Source organism: Anser cygnoides, chromosome 17, assembly GCF_040182565.1.
Source record: "Anser cygnoides isolate HZ-2024a breed goose chromosome 17, Taihu_goose_T2T_genome, whole genome shotgun sequence".
In the NCBI taxonomy this organism is placed as follows: Eukaryota; Metazoa; Chordata; class Aves; order Anseriformes; family Anatidae; genus Anser; species Anser cygnoides.
In genome coordinates, this window is record NC_089889.1 from 3,505,390 (window position 1) to 3,533,192 (window position 27,803).

The window sequence follows — 27,803 nt, forward strand, 5'->3', positions numbered from 1 at the left end:
GAGAGAGAGCAGCAGTTATTTTCCATTCTTATTGGAGAACATCCTACCAAGAAAAAAATAAATAAATGAGCTCAAACGTTAATTTTTGTAATAGCAATAAGCTTAATAGCAGAGACGAGAATCCCTGGAGTGTTACCAGACCCTTAATATCAAATTGAACAGAATCTTTTAGAGGAATTTTGATTTGCTTCATGGGATACCATTAAAGCTATTACCCTCCTGACCTTTGCCACCGTATCAATCAGACTTTCATATGCAATAGCATCTCCATGGGAGAGATGTGACAAAAGCTCACAATGAATAGGCAGACCTTTAGTTGCTAGACAATAAAGTATCTTTCCAGTGTCAGCAACACACCAGAGATGCATCTACTCAAACGTATCAGGTTTTATCTTCTTGCGTTCGTTCAGCTGCAAGAAAAGGCAGTAACTGGACTCCTTCAACCCTCAAAAACTCCATGGCGAAGAATGTCATTTGGATTCTAACAATGAGGACACCCAAAATGTATTTTTCTTCCCTCTTTTATTTGGAATTACTGTCTTGGTAGGATCCATTCTTTTCCACCTCCAAATAGTCTACAGGCAAAATCCTCCCATCATCGATGGTAACGTCAAGACTCATTTTTACACTCTTGCTGCATAAGAATACAGCCAAAGATCAAAGTGCAACCAAAATATCCCATCGTACCCAGCCCTGAGGCAATTTAATAAAATTATTGCTTAAGAATATAGGGAATATAGCATTTACTACACCAAGGGTTAAAGCAGTTTCAAAACAAATGTCCTTAAGGTTCCCCAAAGGCTGTAGATAAAGGCAGTGAAATAATCTAAGGAAGGGGAAAAAACAACACTAGGGAGGAAGAGAGGGCACAAGGGGTGAAGTTGCCTGCTATCAGCACTTTGATGGCTGCTTTCCTAGCACGGAAAGCACTCGCCTGGTTCCTTCTCGTCACCAAAACTCCCCTTTCTGCTGTGCCTGCTTACTGGGAGTCCCCAGAAACAGCTGCTGGAGGGAACGTGGCCCCAAACCCTACGCCTGGGGAAAAAATCCCCTAATCAAAACCACCGACTTATCTAGAGGATTAAACTGCAGCCTGGGAACCAGGAAACTCCCCCCCCGCTATCACGGCTATCCATACATCTCGCTGTTTGCACAGCACTTCACTGACCTTTTACGAGGTTCAGAGAGGTTAAAACACATGCCCGCGATCACAGAGCAACCAGGGGCGAAACGCGGCGGTGTAACCCAGGTCTGTGACTCCTGATCTGCTCCAACCTCTCCGCCACACCTGGCCCAGCACCGAGCTCATGCAGGGGCACAGACCACCGCCACCACTGGGCCAGCCACAGGCTCTGCACAACCTGGGGCTGCTCGCTGCCATTCGATTGCTGCGTTTCTGGTTTGGCCGTAAAGCCCATCCATCCTGGACCGACTCTTCTGGAACGAGCTATCCGCCTGGTGCCGCACCAGCCGAACAATTTGTTTTCAAATTCAATTCCGTTTCATTTTATTGCTGTCAGAGTAATCTGTGTGTATGTACGCGTGGAGGGGGGGAAATAATAAATAATAATAATTTATCTTTGCCATGCAAACTCCGTGGAAAACAGTTCTGGGAAGGCTGCGCTCCCCAGCGCTGCCGTGCCTACACACAGGCGTCTGCATGTCCACACGCACGTGCAGGATTTCCTCCATCAAGCTAATCCTCCAGAACAGGTGGGGATAATCTCATTAGGTGGGTTTTAATTAGTGTCATGGCAAAGAACAACAATAACCTCCGTAAGATGGATCTTAAACACCATCCCAGATCTGCACTGGTGAGATGCCAGGATCCCAGCTCTTGGAGCTAATGGCGGTGGGAGACTCAGCAACGTGGCTGGAGCAGTTCTTTATACTTTAGAGGTCTTTGAAAATCTGATTTAAAAGCTTCTCCCCCCAAAAAAATGCTCTGAAAGTGATTCTCCTCCCACCAAAAGAACGTCAGTCATGTCTGCCTGTGCTGCTTGCTAAAACCACGATATTTCCTATCGATTGGAAGAGACGAATAAAACAAAAATAGAACCTTAAAAGCAATGAAATGGCAGGAAACCAGTACCAAGAAGGAAAAAATGTGTTTATAATGAAGTGCCAGGCAGGCAATAATTCAGATGGCCAAGACACGTGAGAGACTGCTTTATTACAGGCACAAAACCCAACTGTTTTGGCCCCAAGCAGCTCAGCAGCAGCCACCGACAGCCACCGACTTGCTCGAGTGCACCAGGCTCGAGGAGCATGGCTGGTCCCAGCCACAGGTCCTGGTCCAGCTGGCTTCAGCTTTCCACTTTCCTGTGGTCAGTAGGGTTTGGTTCAGCCTGCAGGTCCCCGAGGGGCAGCAGGAGCTGCTGCTGTGCCTGCGGAAAGGCAGCGCTCCCAGGGACTGCTCCGGCAGCTGCCCTTTGCAGCCGGACCCGAAGGCTGGGCAGAAAGCGGCCCTGGAAATACCCTGGGCAATAGCAAGAGGCAGGTTTCAACCCCACACTGACTGTGAGGGAGGTGCAAAGAGCACGCAGGACAAACCTGCACTTTCAGGCAACTCACAGTGGCCTCCTTCCGAAGCCTTGGGGCTTTACGGAGAATCAGAGCTCACCAAGACCGCTTACTGTACTGCCCAAACAAATCAGAGAGCACAGCAAACACTGCAGAGAGAAGAGAGAGCCCTTCTGGGAGACGGGGAGCCACGACACAGCTTTGGAAATCAGGTCTCACAACATGGTTTGTGTCCCTGGCGCTCACCCCCATCCAGCCGCGTTTCGATGGCAGGCTGGGTTTCGGCTGCCCGGCCTCCGAGCACCAAGCTGCACCTTCCACGGGCGGCACAGTCGTGCAGGCCGTTATTCAATTTGTACACAGAGCTGTAGTAACTGTGCGAGCCAGGAGCATAATTTTATACCTCAATTATTTTAGAATCAGGCTCTCAAAGCATCATAATTACGCCACAGAGTCAATATCCTGCCCCGATGAGTCAGGTCCACCTTTGAGCTCTTGTTTCAGGCTGGATGAAGGCTAAGGCACCGTGCGCTGCATTTCCTTCTCATTTTCACATTTTCCCTCGCAACAATGGCAAGCTTCTTAAGGAGGTGCCCTTTCTTTAAATGGGGGAACCATCAGGATCTGCAGAAGCTGAGCAGATCGAGAGAGCCAGCGAAATCCTCAGCTTAGCCCCCGAACCTGGTGTCTGGGCAGTCACTTCGGGAGCATCAGGGCCAGCCTCCCCGTTGCTAAACGAGGTCGCAAAGGGCTGATGACAACCGACAGCTTGCAATTAAGGACTAAGAGCTAGTGTGTGAAGGGTATTTAAACTGGGCTATTTAAGTCCAGGAGGCCAAACCACAGCCAGGCTTGACAGGCTGGCCCTGAAGGGCGTGGAAATTGAGCGTTAGAACAAAAATCCTGGCTCCTCTGCACGTCAGCTGGGCCCAGGGCAGGAAAACCGCTCACACCGGTACATTGAGGCTATAAAAGGCCCGTTCCTGCTCCGTTCCCAGCTGACTCCCCGAGCTGTCACCTCAACAACTGATTTTTGACCAGCTCTCCTTTTCTGTGGCCCGGTTGCTGAGCACAGGCTTTTTTAGGACTGGAAGGAGCTCAAGCACTCCAGCCACAACACACCTCATGCCAGGGCTGCCAGTTTCTGTGTTCAGGAGGGAAGAAATAAAGTCCTGGAAGCAGAGAGCGGCTGTAATGAGCTTTCCTAGCCTCACACTGGAGGCTCGTTTTACACTATTATAAAGTTTAAGGACTCACGCTAGGGAAGAAAAACCCATCACGGAGGGTCACACAGCAGCCAGCGGCAGAGGCAGGTCCCAGCCCTGGGACTGCGGTCTCAGGCTCTGATAAACCATTGCCTGCTCAGGGCTGTGCTGCCTTTTGAAGCTGAGAAAGCCTCTCACTCATCAGCTCAGCTACTGTACAATTTTCCTTGCAATATTTTCACTGAGAAATGAGAGATATTAAAAAACCAAAAACCTGTAAGAAACAGTTAAAGGTAAAAGGACAAGCAAAGATATTACCTGGAGTCCTCACCTACCTTCCTAAAGACTTCCTTTGGGTTTTCTACATCTCCTTAACCCCCCAAACAAATGCCTCCTTGAAGAAAGTGATATTTAAGAGACGTTCGCGTTGGTCCCAAGCGTATCAAACACTTGCACCTTTGGGAAGCAGCACCAGGCTTAGCAGCCTGGCCACCACCACCCCGCTGCAAAGTTCCCTGAAGGAGAATACAGTGCCCTCGCAAAACGGGAAGCGCTGCATACATATTGCACTCTGATTTATTTATGCCATTAGAAGAAGCTGCAGAAACGTAAAAGATCCCTAGGACTTAAGTCAGCATTTTTTAAAGGCAGCCTCAACACTCACACCTTGATTAATGCAGCAGCCTCCCTGCTGGCCCCAAAGCAGCCTTGCTCAGCCTTACCCATGCAGAATATCACTGCTGCAAAGACCCTTAGTTATAATTTTGACCGTATCACCCCTCTTATTGGCACCTCTTTGCCAGCAGTATCTCCTTTACCACATCAAACCTCTACTCCCTCTCACCTTCAACCCCTTCAGTCCATCCCTCTCTCGTTCAGCACTTAGTGGTCGACCCCGGTTTCCAAGGAAGGCTGTCAGCCTTCATTTCCCTGAACAAAAAATCCCAGAGGAGCTCCATTTGTCCTCGCTCTCCCTGCCTCTCAGAAGAAGCTCCCCGTTAGCATCTGGGAGGCATCACTGCTGAACCCTGCTCAGCAACCCTGGCTGGCCAGCGCCTACCTGACCCGCGGCAAGGGCTGCGGTGCTGCAGGGCACAACCCACGATGCCGACCAGCCCAACCTCACGACTGCCAGCCCCATCCAGCAGCTGTCTGACAGCGAGGATCTCCTCGTCTGGGAAGGTGTGATGCTCACTGTGGGACCGGCTGGAGCACGACTGTCTCCTCCGATCACAGGAATGGCCATCGCCACGTAAAGGTCAAGGGGAAAGCACAGTTTATGAGGGCTTTCCAGGCAGATGAATACTGAGTGCTTGTGCTTTATAATCCCCTCCTCTCTACCCTGCTGAAGTGATCACCCTGCACAGGCTGGCTGAAAGGTTAAAAAAATAAATAAAATCTGTTTTGTGGCTATTTGTGGCTACCATTATTCGCAATAACACTCAACGCTGCACGCAAAACTCTCCCTCACACACACACGCACGTGTGCAATATATAAACTGAAGAGACAGAAGAGACTGAAGAGACAGGCTTTTTTTAAATCAGCAGTTTTCAGTTTTAGTACTCCGGTCATATCTGCTGACTGGCAGCTACGCAGATTTAAAAATTCATCAGGCCTTGAAAAAAAAATAAATTAAATGTTAAAGTTCCTTAAAAGTTCACAGCTCATGCTATTACTGATTGAAGGATACCGTGTCGGTAAGTAATGTTCTTTGTAATCATTCATCTTAATCATCCATCTCATCTGTCACATCTTTTTTAAATAGAAGTTTTTTATGCAGATGCTTACGCACCCGAGTTTCAAGACTGAGTTTAGGTCACGTCCAGGAGTGAAGGAGAAGCTAGCGAACATTTACTTGCCCACATCACAACAGCATCACCCAGCCCTGGGAGCCCAGGGCTCCTGCCCTGCCTCCACCGTGTCCGGCCATAGCCTGCAATGCAGTCAGTAAAAAAAAAAAAAGGGAAGGGGGAGCAAATAAAATAAAAAAGGAGGAGGAGGTAAATGCAAGCATGCCTGGAGAACAATTTGCCTCAGGTGTAAGCTTCAGGACAAGCTCCCCAGGGTATTTCAAATGCAGGTAGCAGTGCAAAGGGCTGAGGACAAAACGCTGCTCGAAAAGGAAGGCACAGAGAGTGAACACAACCCGCATTTACAGCACTTAATCTTTTTTCCATTATTAGATACAATTTGACGTCACTTATAGAATTTAAGAGCTCATTGTAAAGCAGACGTTTATTACAACAGAAGGATGGAATCGGTCCAAATGCAATATAGCTACACTGGAGCTATTAAATCTTGTTATAGTTCACTGGGCAGCCAAATACTAGCTTGAAGCAATGAGAGGGAAAAAGAAAAAAAAATCATCACACCACACCAAAGCACCTACACACCCTTTTCCCTCCTTAAATATTCAATGATATTGTACCGTCTCTTCATATTTTCCATTCCTGTTACTTCTTTAACATCTGGGGAGAAGCACAAACCTGACTCCCTCCCTTCGGCCTTACAAGCGATGCTGCAGTGGTGCTCAGCAGCCAGCCCTCTACTCACATGCTGACTTCAAGGGGACCAGGTAAAGTCCATCAGCAGAACTTTGGCTGGAAAATTAATGTTTCAAGTCATGCCATGCCTGGAGGTTATGCAATAATGAACTAATAAAGAAGCCATTAAAAGGACTAATATGCACAGTGAAGTCACTGATGAGTTCGGAGGGAAAGACAAACCAGTCTCTAATCCTTTTGCTGATGCTGAGGGATAAAACTGAATATTAAAAAGAATGCAATAGAAATTAAAGGTTAAAAGTTTCCAAGTAGTCTCTGTGCTCTGCACAAACAGGGCAGCTGCAAAACCCCGAGTTCGGTGGCCTTGCGCAGAGCCAGGCTCCTCCATTTGGCTGAGCTGCAGAACCCGGGCAGACCCTGCTTTTCCCCGGCTGCTCCGAGCCCAAGTCCCTCACTGTCACCTGCTGAAAATAGGCAGAGATTACACACACGCATGTAAATAGAGATGTGTCATATAGATTTTATGTATGTATGTATATATAGACACGTATGTGTACACACACTTACAGAAACAAAAATAAAAGCACTGACGATGTGATAACTGCAGTGTGTTGGCTGAAAACAGACTGAAAATTGCTGGGGTGGGATAAAATACTGTAAAGAAAATCTATGCAACGCTACAGGCATACAGTGATGGACAGTATTTTGCTTTTATCTGGGACACGTCCATTAGCTGAAGGCCACTGCCATGCAGAAGTCTGGGCACTCAATGGACAGTGGCGGCAGGGAGATGGGATGCTGGCCAAGTTAAATAAATAAATCAAAAAATTAAACACCAAACATGTCTAATTTCTAAGATAGCTCTGGGAGACTATTGCATTTACACCTCACACCTTTGGTTGCTACAATCCCTCGTCCTGAAGGAACTGAGGACAGTGAACAGAGAGAGCACTTGGTGCAGTCTCCACTAGTTTTTCAAGACCTCGCCTGGATTAAAGAAGTGAAAGAAAAGCCAAGAACAAGCCCAAACATAACCATGCTCTCCACGATCCATGGAACAACCCTTACACCTAGCTCACAGAAGTGCTGGCAGCAGCATGACACAAAAATTTAACCAGGAGAAAGACAAAGAATGAACCAGAGTCAAGGGACGACCTCACCTATCTAACTCAAGCCATCATCCACCTCTCTCTCCATTAGCTGCTGCATTAGAAATTGCATTAACGCTACAACATACCCTCTTTTTTTCTTATTTTTTTTATAATTACATTATTATAATGACAAGAGCAAGAAGTCACGAGAGCTCCTACTCTGTCATCTTAGCAGTCACCATGCATGCCAGTAATTTCAAGGGTAAGAAGTTCTGGGAGCAGCCGGGCTGAGGTGCAAGAGCTCTGCAAACCTCTGCTGTGCAGCCCCCCAGAAGGTGCCCAGGATGAGCACAGACCTACCGTGCTCAGACCTGCTTTGAAAACAAGTGGTCTTACAGCTAGAGCTGCTCAGGAACCAGGTCTATTTCTCTAAAAAAAAAAGAAAAAAATGTGAATGAAGAAATATACTTCAAGCTGCAGAACCAAGGAGTCTCAGTCTGCAGATTATTTACAGATGTAAAAGGCTTTTGCTGCCTAACCTAAGTTATTCTCACTACAGTTCATGCCTCTCCTTTTGTGCCAGTCTCAGGAGAAGTTAACTATTCTTCTGCAAATCCCATTTTCATATTGAAAAATATATGCCTCTCTCCCTCGTCTTTCTTCTGAATTACAAACTTTCAGTCTCTCCTCAAGGGTCACATTTTCCAGCCCTCTTCTGATCCTTCTGCTTCTTTACCCCTCCTCCCACTGATCCACCACCACGGCAGACCTGAAGAAAACGGATAACGTTTCTTTCATACATCTTTCATATGACTCTTGCTCATATATATTCCTGCATGACATTTGCCAATGGCATAAAGCAGCTGATGGCCACTCAGTCCAAAACCCATTGCAGCCTCATCTCATCTCCCGCAGAAAGGCAACCACACCAGTCATTCCCCATTACACAGTTTATTCATGGGTCTTTGCAATCATTTTACCAAATTATAGCCCATTTCAGACGATTGCCCAAGGTTAGTTTGAATTTTTATCCTGTCCTCCAAATATCTGCAGACCCACTAAAGCTGACTTTGAGACACGAGATGTCTATTTCCAATTTGGGGATTTGAGACAGCACCGAACAGACCCCGGACTGCTTCCTTTGTAGCTCCCTATCACACTGAAAGGGGACATCAACCACAACTCCAGTTTTTCAGTAGTTACAGTCTAGATGGAAATAACATTTTATTACCTCACTTATGAAAATATCACGTGGAAAAGGGAATGAACATTCATAGCTGGTTTTAAAAGACTATTTCGTAGAGGGAACACTGTATGATTGCAAAGTCAGTGTTATAGCGCCGTAATATTTCATGCTGGTTTCATTAGGCTGAGATTTGCCTTGCCTAAAGGCAAGATAGGGAAAGAGAAAATAAGTCCTACTCCATCAGAGGAAACTTGGAATGACACCTAGATCCTTGCACAAGAAGCCAGACAAACACAGCAGTGAAGCTTGATGAACAACGCTGCAATTGAGATGGAAAGTAAGAGGCCATTTTGCACAAGAGGGGTAAATGTTTAATATCTCTACTGCTTCTTTCATCCATAACATCAATAGATTAACACTGTTTCTGCGGCTGTGTAATTTCTTTGGAGTTTTGATCTTGGAAATAATTACACTAAATATTTCATAAGTGCCTTTGAAAGTTTTTTGGTTAATAAAGAAAAAAGAATTGCTAGCTGCTCTCAGACTGCAGCGGGATAATGAAGGTGCACGGATAATCAATAACCATTTTCAGTTCATTATTCAGCACATTTTGGGCTGGTGCTATTTCTTTCCCTCTACCATTCCGCATCCCACATGCGGAGTGACAGAGCATTTTTAAACCATCAGGTCTTATCGCTTTTGAAAAGCATTCTTAATGCTAACCACAACGTGGAACCCCCAGCCTCTAATAACAACCTACAAAATTTATAGCTTTCCAGGGTGCTTTCAGCTGAGCAGATTGCAAGCTGGGGCAGAGGAGGCCAAACTGAACTACCTGACGGATTGGTGGAGTTTCTTCTTTGGTGTAGATAACAAATCGCTGCATTTCTTCAGCGACTCCCAAGTGCATACCAACTCAGACTGGATCTTGCATTAAGTTCCCTTTCAATTTGGGTAATTTCTGCTGCTTGTCCCTCAACTTTTTAATAAGATGAAAGAAAGGCGAAGTTTCTGTTTTGTTAAGTAACTTCACTAGTCCCTACATATAGCAAAAATACTCACTCATATTTAACTTGTGTTACCTCTTGGCTGCTCGGGGCCATCATGGGGCCAGGCCCTTTTCCTTGGCCTCCCATCCAGCCACTGCACTTGCTCCTCCATAAAACTCGGGGCTTTGAAGCTGTTCCCTGGACCTGGGGCAATGTCTGCCAGAAGAGAAATGCCATCGCCTTGCTGCTGGAAGGGACTGAGCGGAGTCACAGCACCAGCCCAGCCAGCAGGTCTGACTGAGGAGAGCGCCATTTCTGCGTGCCGCTGTGGAGACACAACTCAGTCATGCGAGGAGTAAATGAGGAGCCTTCTGGCAGGAGGAGAAAGTCCTGCCAGGAGGAGGCCGACCCGCCTTCCCATCAGAGAACACGCATTTGCTAAGCCGAGGCAGTATTAAAGCCCTAAAAGAGAGCAGCTTTTCCCAAGGATTACACACTACTGGGCACTACAGCTATTAAAATCCAAGCCCGGCCTAAGCAGCCTTGATTGCTAACCCCAACGCAAAGAGTTATTTTCCATCAGCATCCAGGGGCGATCTCCAGGCACGATGCCCCACAGAGTTTGCATAATGGCAAAGGACAACTCCTGGTGCTGGCTCTGCCCTGAACAGCCCGGCGACTGACTGACTGCTGGAGCGCTGCTGGCTGCCAACATTTCCCTGCGCTGCCGCCCCGTCACCCCCGAGCAACAAGGCCCGCAGCACCCGTGGTCGCCATCCCAGGCCCAGGGCCATCGTCCTGGGCACCGCCGTGCCTCCTGCACCTCAGGAGGTGAGAGGCCACGAGGCGAGATGGAGGCCTGCAGCTCCATTTCTACTTCTCGTCAACTGAGGGGGCTCCACTGGCTTCTTCCAAACCAGAGTGCCTGCGACAGCCATCGCTATGAGAAACCCCAGCGACACTTCCAAGCGTTAACCCGTGCGTCCAGCCTCCCCTGGGAATAGCCAGCCCCGTTCCACCCCCAAAAACCACCACGGGACGTGCTGTGATCGCTTAAAATATAGCCAGAGCTGGAAACTGAATCTGGGACTTGGGAAGGAGAAAGGCACACGGATGAACCCATCGGACCACATTCACTTGCTGAGAGCATAAGCAGAGGGAGATGAAGCCATGTTGCAGAAAATTCTCTCCTCAAGAAAAATCAAAACCTCTTGATTTTACAGAGTGGAGTTAAATTGGAATCTGCCCGAGACATCAGCATCCCCAGTGTAACCTTCAAAATCCCATAAGATCTTGATTTATTAGTTTAGCTAGAAACTTGAGGGAAAGAAAAAAAAACTATTTATTGGTGCCTTCTTTTTTTTTTTAAATAACCAAGTTTTCATGGCAAAGAAATGAAAGTGGACACTTTTACAGACACAATGCAGGAGGCAAATTGAACATGTTCTTTGCAGTCAGATACAGCTGGAGAGACAAGATGACAAAAAACGACAAAAAACTGCTGTACGGTATTGGAAGGGAAAATAAAAGCCAAATAACAGCTACACCTTCCATGCAAGCAAACCTTGAGGATGAAAATTAAAAAGCACCCACAAGAGATACCTGCAAAGCATTTAAAGTGCTAGTTTAAAACAAACAACAGCAAAAAACCCACACATTTGTCTTCACCTACTTGCTATGTTTTGCTTTTTTAAATCACCTCTTTTTCTCTGACCACTTTCTCAACAGCCCTGTTATTTCTCCACCGCCACAGCCATCCGTCTTCTGATTCCCTCCAACACAGAGAAACCTTCACAAATCTCAAGGCAGAGGACACCTGCAGGAAAGCCGACCATAATAAAACACCCAGGTGCTGAGACAGAATTGGACCAGCGGAGGCTGATTACAGCGCCGAGTGACATTGTCCCTCCCAGGAGGGAAGCCAGCTGCACCTTTGTATATTTAACTTCTGCATGAGCTTTTCTGAGCACAAAGTACAGCGTGTTTCTACAGAATACTTATAAACTCTCCTCTGATTAAACTTGGGGCCGGCTATACAGCCTTGCGCTTGTTTGGATTTCTCGACATGCAATTCAATTACTATTCCTGTCATCTTGCAGACTCGTTGTGAAACAAAATCCAATAAAATAGGGAAAGAAAATGGCACTGTGGAAGGAACACGAGCACCTCCAGTCAGTCTGGACACCCATGGGCTGAACTCCCCCTGGCTGGGAGCTGCCCAGAGGGTTTTCTGCTGCTGCTCTGAAGCGGAGGGAAATTGCAAGAGGGGCAAAAAGCAGGGAATTCACTACAAGCCAAAGACATTGAGCACTGCTACAGAGACAATTGGAGGTACGAAGGTAAGTTCTGGCAAGAAAAAAGAAGGAAACAACACTGCTTGACTGAGTCACCCAACTGGAGTGAGTGTATGCGGCACGGAGTGGCTGCTCCAAATCCAAAAGAGCAGCACTGCCTGGCTGGTGCCCAGCTGTGCTCCTTGCAAGCACTGCACAGCACTTCACAGACGCATTAAAGCTTTGCCCTGGCCTCAGGAGCTAGGGCAAGTATCATTATCCCTCATCTGTTGGGAAAATTGAGCTACAGAGAGAAGTGATCTGGCCCAACACTCAAAAGAAAATTAGTGAGAGCCAATTCAGGAGTTTCTGGGTTCTGTAAAAACTTTTTTTTTTTTTTTTTCCTTTTAAATACAAGGGGAAGTCAGAGAGCTCAAATAAATCAAGTTTTGCTGATAACTGGCATAATTCTGCAATACTAAAGTAAAGACTAAAGCCCTCTAGCTGCAGGGAAGTGCCTGGAAGCCTCAAGAACTTTCCTTTTTAGAAAGATAAGAAGCAGATAACCAGCACAATCCATGGGCTTGACTCAGTCGCTTGAATGAAGCCTGCCACAGCCTGTGGCTTCATGGCCCTCAGGACGAGCATGGCCACAACTGCATCCCTCCCTCTCCTACAAGGGCTACGAATATCCTCAAAGTTTCTTTAAGTGACAAGGAATGAAACCAGCCAGAATGAAAAGACAGTTAAATCCTCCCTTCAAGCAGCATCCTCACAGAAACTTGTGCAAATAATCCTTGCTGTGGATAATGTTATCAGACATAATTAAGTTTTGCTCTGAACCCAACAGGGACATTAACATCTTGGGAATCACAGAAGAAACTAACTTTTCAGTTGTCAAATCCACATGGAGAAACTCTGAAGCAATTCCTGCCTCCTGCTTTAGCCTTTTATTCTGGCCTGTTCAGCTGAAGAACTCTCCATAGCCTCTCCCCACTCCCCTGAGTTTCAAAAATCCAAGGGCTGAGTTTACGCAGACTCCTCTCATCGAAACAATGCTATTTCCTAAGGAGAATTTCTGGATGTAACAAAGCATTCAACTGCCCAAGACCACATCTTGTGGTTTCAGTACAACAATACGAGCAGAAAGTCTTCCTAAGGGCAGATTTTCATGTTCCTTGAGGACTTGTGTGGAATTCTGTGTGGTTTAATTCCTCAAATTAAACGTGATTTCAATTGTCTTCTCCAACCAAACATTAAACCTCACAAGTCAATCATGGTGCCCTACAACAAAGAGTCATTCTGTGCCCGTGGAACAAAGGAAAGCTACTTAATGAGGACCAAAGCTAAAAATCTGTTTCCTGACCTGCAACGCCAGTTCAAATAAACTCTTCTCCTCTATTCCCCATCAAATATCCAAACTGCCTGGAATGTCCTTTTTTAAAGTGTCCTTTATAAGAAAGCATTACAAAAACAAGTCCAGAAAAAAAGAAGTCCACGAAGGCTTATGGCACAACATTTTCCTTTTCATTACAAGTAACATGGGATGAAAACCTTGCTCCAGCCTGACAACAGCTGAGGAGGCAGAGCACACAGCAGAAAGTGTCAAATCCCATCAGTTCGGATTTCAGGGACAGCTCTGAAGGCCTCGACTGCCTCGTGCACAGCTCCTCTCTCCTTAAACCCCTCCTGGCCCCATCAGGGCAGGCACACGCATCAGGTTGTCTCACCTGACTGGTGCAGTTTCCAGTCTTGGCTGCACAGTTCTTGCTCCAGTCTGGCCCAGTGTTTTATGCCTTGAGAACTTCTCATCCTCACTATTTCTGCTTCATGTGTCAGCTGTCAGAGAGCAGGAGCGCTGCACGGCTTTTGCGAGAGCCTCACATGCCCTTCATTAAAGGGCATTACAGCTGTATTTATATCTGACATAAATCTGCTTTGTAAACAGTGACCTGATTCAGGATCTGGACTTTCTTAGACTGCGACATCAGGAGCGCACGTGTGGTGGCCCCTAACGGGCAGCACCAGACCTGCCTGGCCCCGGGAGGAGGCACTGCCCACCTCCAGCAGCAGCCGCTTTGCTTTGCTGCAACCCTGCAGGTTACCTTCCTCCGCTGCCCACCTTCCTCGCTCGCTGCGAACGTGATGGGATCTAGGAGAAGAGCCAAGGGGCTTGAGATGTCAGCTTCGATCAGAATACGGCACAAAAAAAAGGGGAAAGAGAAAAGAGGATGATTATTCTGAGCAATAAGAGTGACCTCCATGTTACAGGTAATGCAAGAGTCCGAGGGACAGTTAAGTTTGGGCAGTTTAGGCCAAAACACCCTGCAAGTGCTGTCTCACCGTCCGACCAGAAATAAGTAGCTGAACTGAAAATCAAAGCTGTGCTCTCACTCCAGGCACCAGACTGTTTTCTCATCTCATTTCTATTTGCTGCCAATTCAAAACGCTATGACAAAAATGTCAGCTCATTAGTCTTGTTCTTAGAAGTCTTAAGCTCTTATATATGAAGTTGGTATTATCAACAGAGCCCATAAATTGCAGCTAAAGTCCATAAAGGAAGCAGTCATGACATAACCCCAATTTAATCTGAATCAAGTTGCTACAGTCAAAGAAGTGTTTTCCACAATGGTAATTAATTTTTAAAAGAATGGATGAAAGGGGTTCTCAATTAATAGAATAGGAGACAAGCTAGAGACGACTGTCCATTTTTACTAATACTGCAATTTAACAGCTATTCAGCATCTAATAACTTCTCATTAAAAGTCAACCCTCCCCTTCTTCCAGCAGATTAGCTCCCCATTTGTCAAACACAATACAGCCTCATTAGCCTGAAAGTTCAATTTCTGCTTTCCCACAGATTTGCTTTTATTTTGCTGGTATCAGTAAGCTAAAACCCTGAACGACAGCAAAGTCCAGAAACCAGTAACACAAACACTGTTTGTTTTTAACGAGTTCTGGATGGCATTTTGGATGTCACGTTCCCAGCAACTCCAACTGCAACACCACATAGAAGCAGTTGGAGCAAGTGTCAGGCAGGAAACCCCTGGGTCCTCTTACACAACGCACAAGGCAAAGGCATGCCCATGAGCTGGAGCTCACCTGGAAGAGGAGACTAGGGCTGCCTTTTCCCAACGCCTTTTCCACCCAAGGAACTGCCCCGTAACACTGCACAGCCCGTCTGGAACTGGAGGGTATAGCTGAAAAGGGGACATCCAGCAATTTCTGCTTTTACCACAAGTTTCTGTTGCCATTATCTTGAATTTTTGGATTAAGGATGTTCTTCACCTATATAACACAGAGGTGGATGCGTTGTTCTGCGTGGTTGTTTTAACCACCACTGATGCTCCACAGACCTCGCAGCAGGGCGGGCTGGCAGCAGGATAACTCCTAGCGGTCAGAGCTCAGGCAGGACAGCAGCCACAGCCCTGCAGTACAGCACCAGCACCCTCCACTCAGCACCTTTAGAGAAATGTATCCCTAGACATACCGCGAACGCAGGCAGGAGACACATTAGCAGAGAAAAGCTCCTGCCAGGGCAACCCTAAAATAAATAACAACAACAAAAAGCCCCCACACCATGACGCCAGCAGGGAGGACTGGGCTGTGTCGAGGAAGGCACCGCACAAGAAGAGTACGGCCGCACAGCCGCGCGCGGTGGCTGGGCGCATTATTGAGACCTAAGACCTCCGCGCAGAAAGAATCAGTCTGCACGGATTTCACTGCAGGATCAGAGCTCCAGGAAGTCCCTATAAAAGATAACAGAAACTGAAAGAGGTTACAACTAAGGCTAATACCACCCAAAAGCTAAAGCAAACAAAAACATTCCAGTCTATCGGCTTTATCTGCAAAAACTATTCAGCTGTGTTTAAGGCTGTAACAGCCATATGCACGGGCTTCAATACAAGGGACACCTTTCCCCCAGCTCCTGCTGTTGTAATTCTAAGGAACGGATCCAGACATCAGCAGAAGGGGAAGTTCAGGATATATACAGCATCGGTTTCCAAGAGAATATTTTTTGTGTTACGTGAGACCAACATTTTTAGCCAACTTGGCAGAAAATAGACAAGCTGCAAAGCTATCCTAAAAATACCAGTCCTGCTAATTACAAGAAAGAAAAGCAAAGCACAAGCAACGGCAGCACTAACAATCCATACTTTTAGTGACACCCTGCTAACAATTTTTTTTTTTCCTAAATCCACACCATTTCTAAAAGATCATCTCAGTTGCTCGGGTGTGCAATAGATGTTTCTAGTTTTATGTCATGCAATTGAGACAAGCCAAGCTCATCTCAGACTGACTTATGGCTTCATCTGTGTGATTTACTAACATGTTTGTACTCCTCCACCTCTCCTCAGCACAGTGAATATTTGTTTTCTTATTCTGGAATTCAGCTGCACCCAACGGGGGCCTTCGCAACACACCCCCAGGTGCAGGCAGGGCACCAAGCCACCAGGGGAGGAAGAAATGCTGGAGGGAGATCAGGGGAAAAAAAAAGAGAGAGAAAAATCACCAATGTACACCAGTTCCACCATCCATCTCACTGGGCATGGTGTCTGAGAGCAACACACTGCATGCGTCAAGGATGCCGATAACTCACCCGAGCAGCTACTTGTATCCTCCCTGCCCATACAGGAAGCTTTTCCCAAACCCCAGCCTGCTGGAGGCAGGCTTAAATCTTAGCATAACGCGACAAAACTGTCTCCTACCAGGAGCAGGAACGCTATCTGAGGCACAGCACGCCAGCTGGAAGGAGAGGGGATCACAGCATCGATACCTGAACTGAAGAACTTTGGAGCTGAGGGCAGCTCTTCGGCTCGCCCAGACCGACAGCTCCAGTGGGGTCTGTGCAGCCGTGGCACCTTGTGGCCGAGAAGCTGGCCCACGTCCCTGACCTCTGTTGGAGGCAATTCCTTGCAAAAACAAAGCAAGTAGAAAAAAAAAAAAGTGGCAGGAAGGAGCAGAAAAGGGTAGTTTGAAATTGCTGACCTCACGTCTCCCCAAGAAGCACGAAGTACGAGGTCCTAACCACTCTCCTCGCTGCTCTTCTCCTGAAGATAAGTGCCGGAGACCACAGGCCATCTGCCCTACTGATGTTTTCCACTCATTCACCACAACTTCAGTGTAATTTTACAGAGAAAAGATCAGGGAAGAAAGCAGAAAAACGTTAAGACGACATCAACAACCAGAACCCAGAAGCTTATTCTCTCTGCTCTCCCACTAAAGCAGGAGCTTTTGCCAACGAGCAGCTGCCCCTCCTTCCTGAGGACAGCACCAGACAGCCTCAGCATTTTTAATAAACTGATAAAGATCAAAAACCTCCAAAAGCTTGTAAAAAGCTTAACATCTTAGCCTGGGCTGGAGGCGTGCTGGTGACAGCCCGAAGCACAAGCCAGAGCAAACTCGGGCCTGTGCTCCTGCGCTGAGGGTTGGCAGCGCTCGCAGGAGTCTACGGCTGCAAAAGAAAACTTATTTTTGTCACTGAAATCAGCAAGGGTGACTCACAATAGGCTCGGGGAGCCTCGCTGATGAGTTTTTTTTGTTATGCAGTCACTTTTCACCCTTAATTTTCAAAAATACTTTGAGTGACAATAACGACAATAGAGCATAATAGCCATAATTAGCTAGTGTGAGAGAAAACTTCCAATTCCAACCTAACCAGAATTACTACTTCTAAATAGGCCTCACGAATGAGTAACGCAGTCAATCCCCGTTGAGCACTGAAGCTAGAAGAGAACAATCTCAGGGGACTGTCCGTCACCTTCGGCACGGTCCCAACAGCCCTGGCAGCAGAGAGCAGGAGCAAGCACTGCTCAGACGGCCGCTCTGAGGGCGATTTACTGCTGAATAAACCACTGGAAGCATCTCCAACTTACCAGATAAATGGGTCTGACTGGACCAAAATCAAACAAATCGCTGCCTTCTCGAGCACAGGTTAATGTATTATTTTCTTTCTAGCAGGACTAAGAAGGTAGAAAGCACACAGGCAAGCTTTGAAAACGACTTGCCAACCGATGGTTGCTCGTCATGCACCTTTTGGGAATCCTTCCCTCGCACATTTTACACAACCCAAACCGCTCTCTTAAAAGGACCGAAAGCACCAGCAACACCGAGAAGCCAACGCGAAACTTGCTCCATCGCCTTGTGTTGTCAGAGGGCAGAGAAAGGCATGAAGCAAGTGTGCAAAGAGACAACTACGTGGATGTTACTTCAGCCTTTCTTTCACCCGCGCTGCTCCCTGGGCGCAGCAAAGGCCAAAACCCAGCCCCAGCCCCAGGGCTGTCCCCAAATCTGTGTGCTCCCCCCCAGGCAAGCGCTACCTGACCACCAGCACAGACCCTCTCGGGTTCAGTGACAAGCATCAAAGCTTTGAGCACCCCATACGAGCAGGCTCGTGAAGGCAGCAGTCGAATTTAGGACAACCACCTCCGCTTCTCAAAGCGCCAAAGTTGGCCAGAATCTTTATTTAGGACTAAAGTCCAGTAGCTTTCCTCTGAAGAGGGGATAACATGGAAACTATTCTTGCAGAGTTTATTTTGAGCTGAAAATATTTTCCAGTTTCATGTTGACAAGCTGGGATTCTAACCGCGCTGTGTTACAGGATAACGACTGAATTTCCAAGGCCTGACATGGGGAAAAGCAGAGAAATCTCCGTTTTCCTCTTTAAGGTGTTTGTTCCTGCAAGAATTTTTATGCTTTCAAAATAAGGTCATGCGCTCCTGCAGCACAAAAGGGCCCCAAAACCAGACCACAGCTGATGCTATCTATCATCCCAGGTAAACTGTGATGATCAGATTAGCCAAACAGTTATACACTGACCGTATCTAAAGGAGAAGGAAACAATTTTCTCAGATTCCTCCCCCTGGCAATCACCTCGGAGATTTTCCAAACAAGCGAGCAGCGTCAGCCTCCCGAACACGTCCCAGTGCTGGGCTCCTCTGGGACTAGAGACAAATTCCTTCAGCCCTGCTGGGAGCCCGGGTCAGCCTGTCACATCTACTGAAGAAAACACTTTGCTAGAAGGACGCAGTAAAAGCACGCATTAAAACCTCTCGTTTTATCCACACCTCCTGCGATGCCTTCAAAGAGCATTCCTGCGAGTGGCTACCGAAACCCCCGGGAGGAAACCTTCCGCTCCTCACCCAAAGCAACGTGCTTCGGTGCTGCGCGAGGGGAGGTTGCAAGGGCAGAAGGGACGATTTGCTGTGTCTCTCCAGCACCTTCCCTCCCCGGTGGCCCAACACATCTTCCTTCAGAAGTGCTGCCAGCCTGAGGACACCCACGGGGAGAAAGCCAGCGAGCGCGAGGAGGTTTTGAAGGTCCAACGCAAAGGAACAGAGCGAGCTGCGCGGCACAGCGGTGGCACCAAAGGCACGCCTCCGAAATCCCACCTGGGCTCCTTATTCAGGCTGTGAGGTACCCACGGACCAACGCTAATTACCACTTGTACTCTCACTCAAAGTGAAAGGGGTTAATTAACTAAACGCATACCTTCGGAGCTCAGTCCCGGCAGCTGGAGGCACCTGGGTGATCTGCCACCCCCACTCCTTGGAAGCAGCTCCCCGAGGGGGCACGGAGGACGAGCGCATGCAGCGACAGCAGCAGCGAGCGGGGCACTTGTGGCTCCTCAGCTGGGAGGTGGCGAAAAGCCTTGCTCGACACGGGACCATCAGCTAGAGGATACCACGTGCATTTTTTTTTTTTTGTGAACAGGAAGTTACTGCTTTGCTGGAACACAAGGTGCTTCGTTTTTCCCCTGTAACACAGCCCTGTTCCTGCAGGCAGAGCTCAAATATCTCCGCTGCCCTGCTCTCGGTGTCGAGAAATGCTGTCGAAGGGACTGCTGGTGCTCAAACTAGGGGTATCGGAAAGAAATGCCATCAGTTTTTATTTCAAAATGCATTTAGCTTTGTGCAGAGAGCTAAGAACTCTCCCTCAGCTCCCTCAGATGCTCTGGCACGTAGCAGTTCTGCGAAAGGCGGCAGAGACAAACCCTTCCCTGGACAGAAACACGCTGCTCGGGGTCAGCCACACCGGTCCCTGTCCTCTTCCACTCCCAGAGCAGCAACGTCCTCCCCGGGACTGCTCCGAGCAGGCGTCAGCACCAGGGGCTGCAGAGCACAGCAACCATCCCCAAGCTGCTTTTTGGCTTACTCTTCTCAACTCGACGGGATGGAGGAGGCGTCAGGTTCGGACTGCAGTCTGTAAGTGGCACCGCCAGTGACTGCGACCTTAGGCACTCCGAATGTTAATGTCAAGCACCCTCTGCCCCTTTCCCGAAGCATGATTCAGGCACAAATTTAGCACGAGCTAAGCGATTCAGAGAGTGACTGTGCTGCAGTCAGGAGGGTTACTACACACCGCCCAAACCCATGACATTTCCATAGAAACCACAGCGGGAAAGAGAAAAGCCTCAAAAAGCTGACAAGAGAAAAACACTTGGTGAAGTAATTCTGGAGGGAAAAACACACGCGCGCGAGGTCCTCCCCAGCTCTGCAGCAGAGCGGGCACTCAGAGGTAAGAGCTAGCATCACATCGATGCCAACAAAACTTGGCGAGACCCACTTGACACCACTACGCATCCCTGATGCAGGGGCTGACCATCCGGAGCATTATGCGGCAGAAGGGGAGAAAATTTGGCTTTTTAAAAAGCATCAGATCAAAGCCGAAGGAGTTCTGGCTTTCACGATTTTAGTTATTAAGAGCAGTGCCACACTTTGTTCAGCGTGCCATTAATTTCCTCCAGGTTTCAGTCCCTCCCGCTGTCTGACGGGAATAACCACGCATACCCCGTGGGGAGATTTCAGAGGACAAACTTGCTGAGCATTCCAAGCAGCGCTCCCTGTTATCTGCAGGGGTATTTTGGCCGTTAATGTGTCACCAAACATAAAGGAACCTCCTTAACTTTTTCCAAGATTGGGTAAAGTCTTCCAGAATATACGTGGGATTGATTAAGCAAATAGATACTGGGGAAAGTGTAATGGAAGCAATTGATTCTTTCGGTCAAACAACCTCCCTGCTGAGAGCAGGAATAAAATAAAATTAAAAAATAACATTACTACCAGGTGCACACATTTTCAGCTGCAAGCTAATAAGCCACTCCCAGCAAAAAAATAGCTTAAGTATGATCCATTACACACTTGCCTACTCCAGAGAAGTGTTATGTGACATCAAGGAAAAAAAAAATCAGTCAAGAAAGCGATGGCTTTTAAATAATTCAGGATGCTCTGCTCTTGTTCTGGAAACCAGTCACATTCCAGTGCTTGGCAGAAGCGAGCCGGCTCTACTGGGAGCAACGCAAACATGCACGGAAGGAGGCTGTTTGTTCCAAACTGAATCACTCGCTGAGATGCCTGCTGCATCTCCAACCCCTTCCAGGCAGAGGAAAAACATCCCCAGCTTGCCTGGTGCTCAGCTCAACCGACCGCACACCCCAGCACCTTCCTACAAAAGCCAGAAGGAAAAGCCACGCCGAACTCCACGAGGTTCGAGAGCAAATCTGCACGCGAGCATTTCCCAAAAGGTCAGGGAGGTTTGGTTCAGGCTCGTCAGCTCAAAGGACAACAAGATCCTCGCGTCGCTGTCGGCGGGACGGTACAGAAATCCCTGTGACAAACACCCTCAGCGTGCAATAAAAAGCCAAGTCGCTTACCGTGGCACGAGGCGAAGCTGCCGGCAGGGCTCGCAGACCCAGCGCACCTCGAATTAACGTCGCTGGCTCCAGGCACACGTCTCGGCTCGTGTGCGCCCTGCACGCCACCGAGGCTTCGCCGTTCTCTCCGCTCGGCTCGTACGAGTCTATGAAGCGCGCCAGGCATCGAACGGGGAGCTGCACGAGCACGCGTGCGACGTGTGCACCTCGCTCTCCTATCGGGGCTGTGCTGCTGTGAGCCGACTGCCCCCGTTCTTCCCTTTGGCAAGCCAAAGCTTCCCTGCTAGCACCCTTCACAGACAGCACATGACTTTCCGCCTAGGAAAAAAACGGGACTGCTTTTTGGGTCTTGAAAAATACTTCAGCCCGACGGGTGCGTTTTTCTCTGGAATTAGTTTCTAAAGATACACTCGAGCTGCCACTTCATCCAAAGCAGAGCTAAAGACACTAAACAAGCCAATACATTAAATGGTTTGTCTTGTTAGAGGCTTTACAGCTATTTAATAACGAGTTCTGGTAACTGCTGCCTGTATATGTTTATTATTGTATGAGAGTCTTTAAAAAAAGCCCTGTGTAATGGCACAACCTTGCCTTTCAGCTGCGTAAAAATTCCATGCTCCAATCGATATCATCATCATTAGCAAGAAACTAAAAAAAGATCAGCAGAAGCTATAAAATACAGTAAATTACATTCTGGGGAACAGCTTTACTGCCACCATATTTTACAGAAATCCTATTTAAAATTCGCACGTGGAAAAAAAAAAATTAGGTATACACGAAAAAGCAAATACGTTGTGTTCTCTGACGAGTGGGATAATAAAAGCAGAATGGTAAACTCCGAGCTGACCTTTAGGGGTCAGTCACATTTTCCATGTGCTGTTAAATATCGCTTGCAAAGGCGGGGGGGCAGCGGGGGGAAATCAATTCAGAAAGAAAGAAATAACGCGCGGTGTTTACACGGAGCAACCAGCCAGAAGCTGTTACTTTCCAAACTGGAGCGAATCGCCCATGGCTTCTCCGGGCCAGAAGGAAGCTTCGCGTCCCTCTGCCGATGTGTTGGCACTTAAAAGTCTTACACACCGCGGAGTCTGAGCCTCCGAAAGCAGGCAGGCGCTGCCATCACGCAGACTAACGCACATTCCTCCCTCTCCCAGCACGGAGGCACTGACGGGCACGGCAGCTGAGTTCACAGAGCACGAGAAGAGCGTAAGCGTTTCTTCGGCCAATAAAAACAAAACTCAAAGCTACAAATATAAACCCAACCTGGACCACGAGCCCGCTGCTGAGGAACGAGCCGTTTACCCTTCGACTTCAGCCGTCTTCCCAACCAAAAGGCGCCGAAGGATGCTGACACGCGTTACCCAAGTTGCTGCCGCCTCATTACCTGGACTAAGGAGCCAAGGCTTACCCCACAAAGCCCCCCCTTCGTTACCTCACACCAGGAAGAAATCCAGAATTTATCGGGAATATCTAGTTGTGAGAATTTCACCTTAAATAAAAACAAACGGGTCCGAAATGTAGGTGAACTTACTCCAACTCTATTCAGCGCTGCATGAAGTGCCAAAAAAAAATATAAAATAAAATAAATAAATAAAGGGCAAAAAAAGCCACTGTTCTTTCTGGCTGCTGGTTTCACACAGGCCCGGAGCAGCCGCAGGGGCTACCACGCACAGGAGACACTCGCTGGGTGCTCTCGGGGGGGTTGCAGCCCACCTCCTCGGAGCTGCCGTGGGGCCGTGGCCACCCACCCTCGGCTGCCCTCGTCCCGGCTGCTCCTCTCGCCCCCGGCCATGGTTCCCTTGGTCTGGCTCCTCCAGGCTGAGGCTAACGTGGGCCAGGCTTGGGCAGATGGAAGGGAAGGAGATGGAGGCATGGTTAGAAGGAACTGGGATGCCAGGAACCAAACCAAGCCCGAAGGCACGGGTTGTGGGGAGGCCACCTGCTGGTCTCAGTCTGAGTGGATGGTTTTCGTTTTACGGTAAAGGTGGTTCTCGTTCTGAAGATGCTCTTTGATGAAAGGACTCAATACCTGATACAGGGAAAACCCACCTCTCAGAGTTAACAAGCGAGCCGTAATTCCATTTATTTCCATTCACTTTGCTATGCCAGGCAAGGCTACCTTCAACACCCAGTTCAAAAAATCAGAAGCATCCCTAATTTAAACCTAAAATAGGGATTCGAGACAAAATAGCCAGGTGATGCTTGCGTGCAGAGCAAATACAGCAATACTCCATTTCTCTCTCAAAAGTTGGCTTTTTCGGGTTGGCTTTTTCCAGGGATTTTTGCATAATGGCACGCTTTTTCCCTTTTTACCTTTATGCCAGCTTCTCTAGAAGGAAAGCAAACAAGCCACTGTGACTAATCCTTAGCTTTGCCAGCTGACAGAACCAATTACATTACCACACCGTGCTTTAAAAAAAAATAGAAATGACAATTTATTAGGGGGGGGAAGGAGAAAACGTGATGCTCCGGGGGATCCTGCCCTGGTCCCTCCGTGCTCTCCCCGAGGCATGGCCCGGTGCTGCCCCCTCGGCCCCAGGAGCCTGCCCGGTTTGGGGACACACTCCGGGCAGAAAAGCCACGTTCAGGCACAAAAAGGGAAAAGTGGCTCTCTGCGATACAGGAACCGCCACGGTAAGTTGCCATGGAGAAAAGGGAACTGCTGAAGTGTCTTGAGGTACACGGTGCCGAGAGACATTACTGCAAAGCCAGAGGGAATACAGAAGCAAATGGATTTAAGTGCTCCCACAAACCTGAAGCTTCCAGACAAGAAATTACCAGTAATTACTAATAATATAATTTTCATGCAGCACTCATCAGTACAAACCAGTTCTGTCCTCACAACAAAGAGGAACAACAAAAGCCACAAACAGTTACCAAATTAGCTTATTAAGATCTCTGGGATTTTTTGAACCTTCATAACCATCAAAATTGGTCTGAATGCACAAACACGATTACAATAAAGAGGCCCAGATATTTTCTGGGCACAGCAGCAGCAGATGCAGCATCATCCCGCAGGCAGCGGGCGCTCAGGAAGCTCTTTCACGGGCACGACGGCTGCTGCCCCGGAGCCGCTGCTCGCCTCCCGCGCTGCTCCTCGAGCTTAGGAAGCTGTTGTTGCTCCTCTTTCACACTCGCTCCTCTATTTAAAAAATAAAAAAGCACACACTGAATGGCAGAGGTGGCTAAGCAGACTGTACAGCCCACAAGACAAAGCTCGCAGCAGAGTTAAGAGGTGCTAAGTGGGAGAGCCCAACGGGGGTTGCTGATTTTCCTCCCGTGTCTCTCCCTGTTCCCCATCAAGGCACGGCCCCGTAAGGCAGGAAGCCCAGCCACGATCAGGCGCTCGCTTTGTTAAAATCCAGGCACAGCAACGCTCGCTATCAACCAAAGCAATCTTCATCCGTCCAGCGGGACCTACGCGCATCAGAGATGGAACCGCTGGGATGAGAAGCCCCCACGCTGCCTGGCTGGCTCGGTGAAGAAGCTGCAGTCATCGCACCAGCAAGGCGAAGAGGAGAGAGGTGCAGCGGGATGGAAGCAGCTCGCTCTGCTCCAGCTTCTGGCCAGGAAAAGGGGAAGGGGAAGAAGAAGGGGAAGAGGAAGGGGAAGCTGCACACAGCTCGCTGTCCCCAGCCACCAGAGCAGCAGCCAGACCAGGACGAGGACGCAGCTCGCTCCAGAGACGTTTTTAGCACTCAGGGAAGGGCTAACTATCCTGTACGGCTGCATCCACTCAGTTTCCAGAATCTCAACCTCTCTAATGATAACAGTTCCTGGAAGAGCATTTCTAACCGAATTAGAGGACGTCTCACGAGCACGTCCTTGGCAGCAAGAAGCCCGTGATGTGGGAAGACGCCTGACTGCGTGATCCAGGCCCTCCCTAATTCAGTTACGTGCCCTGTCGAGCAGAGGTGAGAGGCAGGTGTTGGAAAAGCAGTCTGCACTCAAGGTCGTGGTCTGTGGGTTGTGTGCGTGTGTTTTTTCTCCCCCGCACCCCATTTCTTTTAAGTAGTGGAATGAGTTGCTGGTCTTTCACCTTTACCAGCACCAGCTGTGCTGCTGAGAAAAGTGCAACGCTCATCTCCCGTTAAAGCTGAAGCAGGGACCCAGGTTTTGTTGGAGCAGGGAGGACAGAGAATGGAAGAAGCTTCATCCTACACTAACTGGGTTAGGCATCGCCCAGACACACTTGCTCAAGGAATTTCTATGCAGTGGAAGAAGAGATTTCCCACGGCGACAGATACTTTGTACAGTTGTCCAAACTAAAACACCCATTTGACAGGGGATTCAGCCCATCCTCAGACACGCTCGTGCTCTGAAACATGCCCTTAAAAGGAGAGTTCGTTGTTCTTTTGCATTAAGCAAAGCTGTGTTAAAATGTTTGTTTCCAATGGAAGAGGGAGACAGACATCAGGAGGAAGCAAGCTGTGTCTGAAGAGCAGAATTTCTGGCAGATGGGTCAAGAGCAGCAGCTGTGCTCACAGAAACACGCGCATCTTTGCATACTTAGGGTTGCCATTTGGAAAACATCACAAAAGACAGCCTACAGCAGGGGGAAAGGGGGCCTTTTTTGGCAACAGGTGTCAGGATACACTTCTCTTGTACCTTTCCAGGGGGTGCTGCAGATGGATGGCCCATTGGACAGGGAAAAGGTCAGCATTAACAGCAAAGCTGCACTGGTTAGGGCAGTACCTGAAACACCCCGCAGAGATATATATCTTAATTGTGGTGTGATCGACACATTGCCTGTGTCCAAGTCAAGCTGCGGCTGTTCCCAACCAGGCTTCAATTTCCTTGGCAGCCCTCCGGCCCCGTACTGTGCTCCCTGTGCATGTTGGCAGCATGTCTCTCCTCCCCCAGGGAGAGGGTGGAACTTACCTACATAATGTGCACGGGGAGAACAAAAGGCTTCCATCAGAACAAAGAAGTGACACGTTTTGGCCTGCGTCCTCGATGAGAAGCAGGTGGCGAGCACAGGGATGACCAAGGAAGACTGAAGCTGAGGAGCTGGCGTCCAACAAGTCTGCAGTGCGAGAACTTGTGTTTAATTTCTACGTCACCACATCCTACTGTGCCCGCTACACACCACTTTCTGCAGCAGGGCCAAAAAGCAGTGCCACAGAACGCGGCAGCGAGGCAGGCACGGTCGAGGCAAAGGGCTGCTGCTGGATTTGCTAACCTGTGTCACGGAAAGAGCTACAGATGCCTTATCATCGCTGAAATGTTACAGAGATAACGGGCGTGCGTGTTAGCTGCCTCCTGGAAACGCAGCTAAGGGCACTTCTGTGCTTATCCTGCGCCGAAAGCAGTGCATCAGATCTTTTAGGCTAACAAAAGTCCCAGGCACCCAGCAGAAAATGAGAGCTTCAGCAACAGCACCACCCATTTTGAAACAGCCTGGCCTCAGCAGGCTCTCTCTAGAGCCTCCTCTCCCTCCTTTCAAGATGGCATAAATGGGTTATTTTCCACAGGTAGGGCCAGGAAGACCCAGGAATTGTTGCAAGCAGGACGTAAGTAATGAGTTTGCCAAATCCCATGTGCCAATGACACTTAAAATGCTGCCCTAAACACACGGTGTGGTAACAGTAATTAAATAAGCAACAACTTTGTACTGCTGCGACCTTTTCCTTGAAGGATTGGGAAGTGCTTAGAGGAGATGCTTTTGTCGTGCAGGCACAGCTTGGCCCTCTCTCCCCTTTCAGAGCAGCCCTGCACAGGTTAACGAGCTCTCCTGCCTTCTCCCTTACAGCTCAGGGATACAGAGGAATGTCAAGTGTGATGCTGACATCTGGTACAGCAAACATGTACAGGAGGGCTGCAGTAAGAGGAGGAAGGGCATTAGAGAGGATCGTGTCAAAGCCAGAGCCAGCCCTGCGAGCCTTTTGTAGGTGAGCGCACCGAGGATTACTCCTGAAAAATCAGCCTGATGTAAAGGAGAAAGCAGGGCAGCGGGAGGATAACTCCGCCAGCAACACTGATTATAGACAAAAATAAATCACCACCCTAATGCAGGTGCCCTCAGCACCATTTCTAAAGATCACCCTACTGAAAGCCTGGAAAGAGCAGCAAGACTCAGGAGAAGGAGATCACCTTGAGTTCAGCCCCGGCTGAACCCCGTTCCGCGGGACAAATCCCATAACCTGCAGGTTTCCCCTTACCCCAGCCAGAGCCAGCAACCAAAGAGCTGGCAAGCACGAAAGCCATTTGCTGCATCAAGTATTCAACAGGGTCAGCTCTTGGCAATTGTTATTCCGAGGACCTGGTCCTTCAACTACTCGCTATTTATGCACATTGTTCATCTGAGCGCGCCTCGCACTTGTAAGCATTCACAAGGCTCCAGATAAGACTTGCTCTATTCATAAACAGCGAAGCTCAA

The 27,803-nt window shown here is 48.4% G+C and overlaps 1 protein-coding gene across 12 annotated transcripts in view; it reads right to left on the reverse strand.

The window, feature by feature from the left end:
* PITPNM2 (phosphatidylinositol transfer protein membrane associated 2) overlaps positions 1 to 27,803 on the reverse strand; it is a 132,862-nt gene that overhangs the window by 66,377 nt on the left and 38,682 nt on the right. Inside the window, exon 3 of one of the 12 annotated variants that reach the window (XM_066979223.1) lies at positions 26,306 to 26,450. The exons of 10 other annotated variants lie outside the window; for them this stretch is intronic. The gene's annotated coding sequence lies outside the window, so the exon portion shown is untranslated. Of the gene's footprint in view, positions 1 to 19,263; positions 19,414 to 26,305; positions 26,451 to 27,803 lie in introns of those variants that run through there. One more of the 12 variants, XM_048073699.2, reaches the window with a different exon arrangement.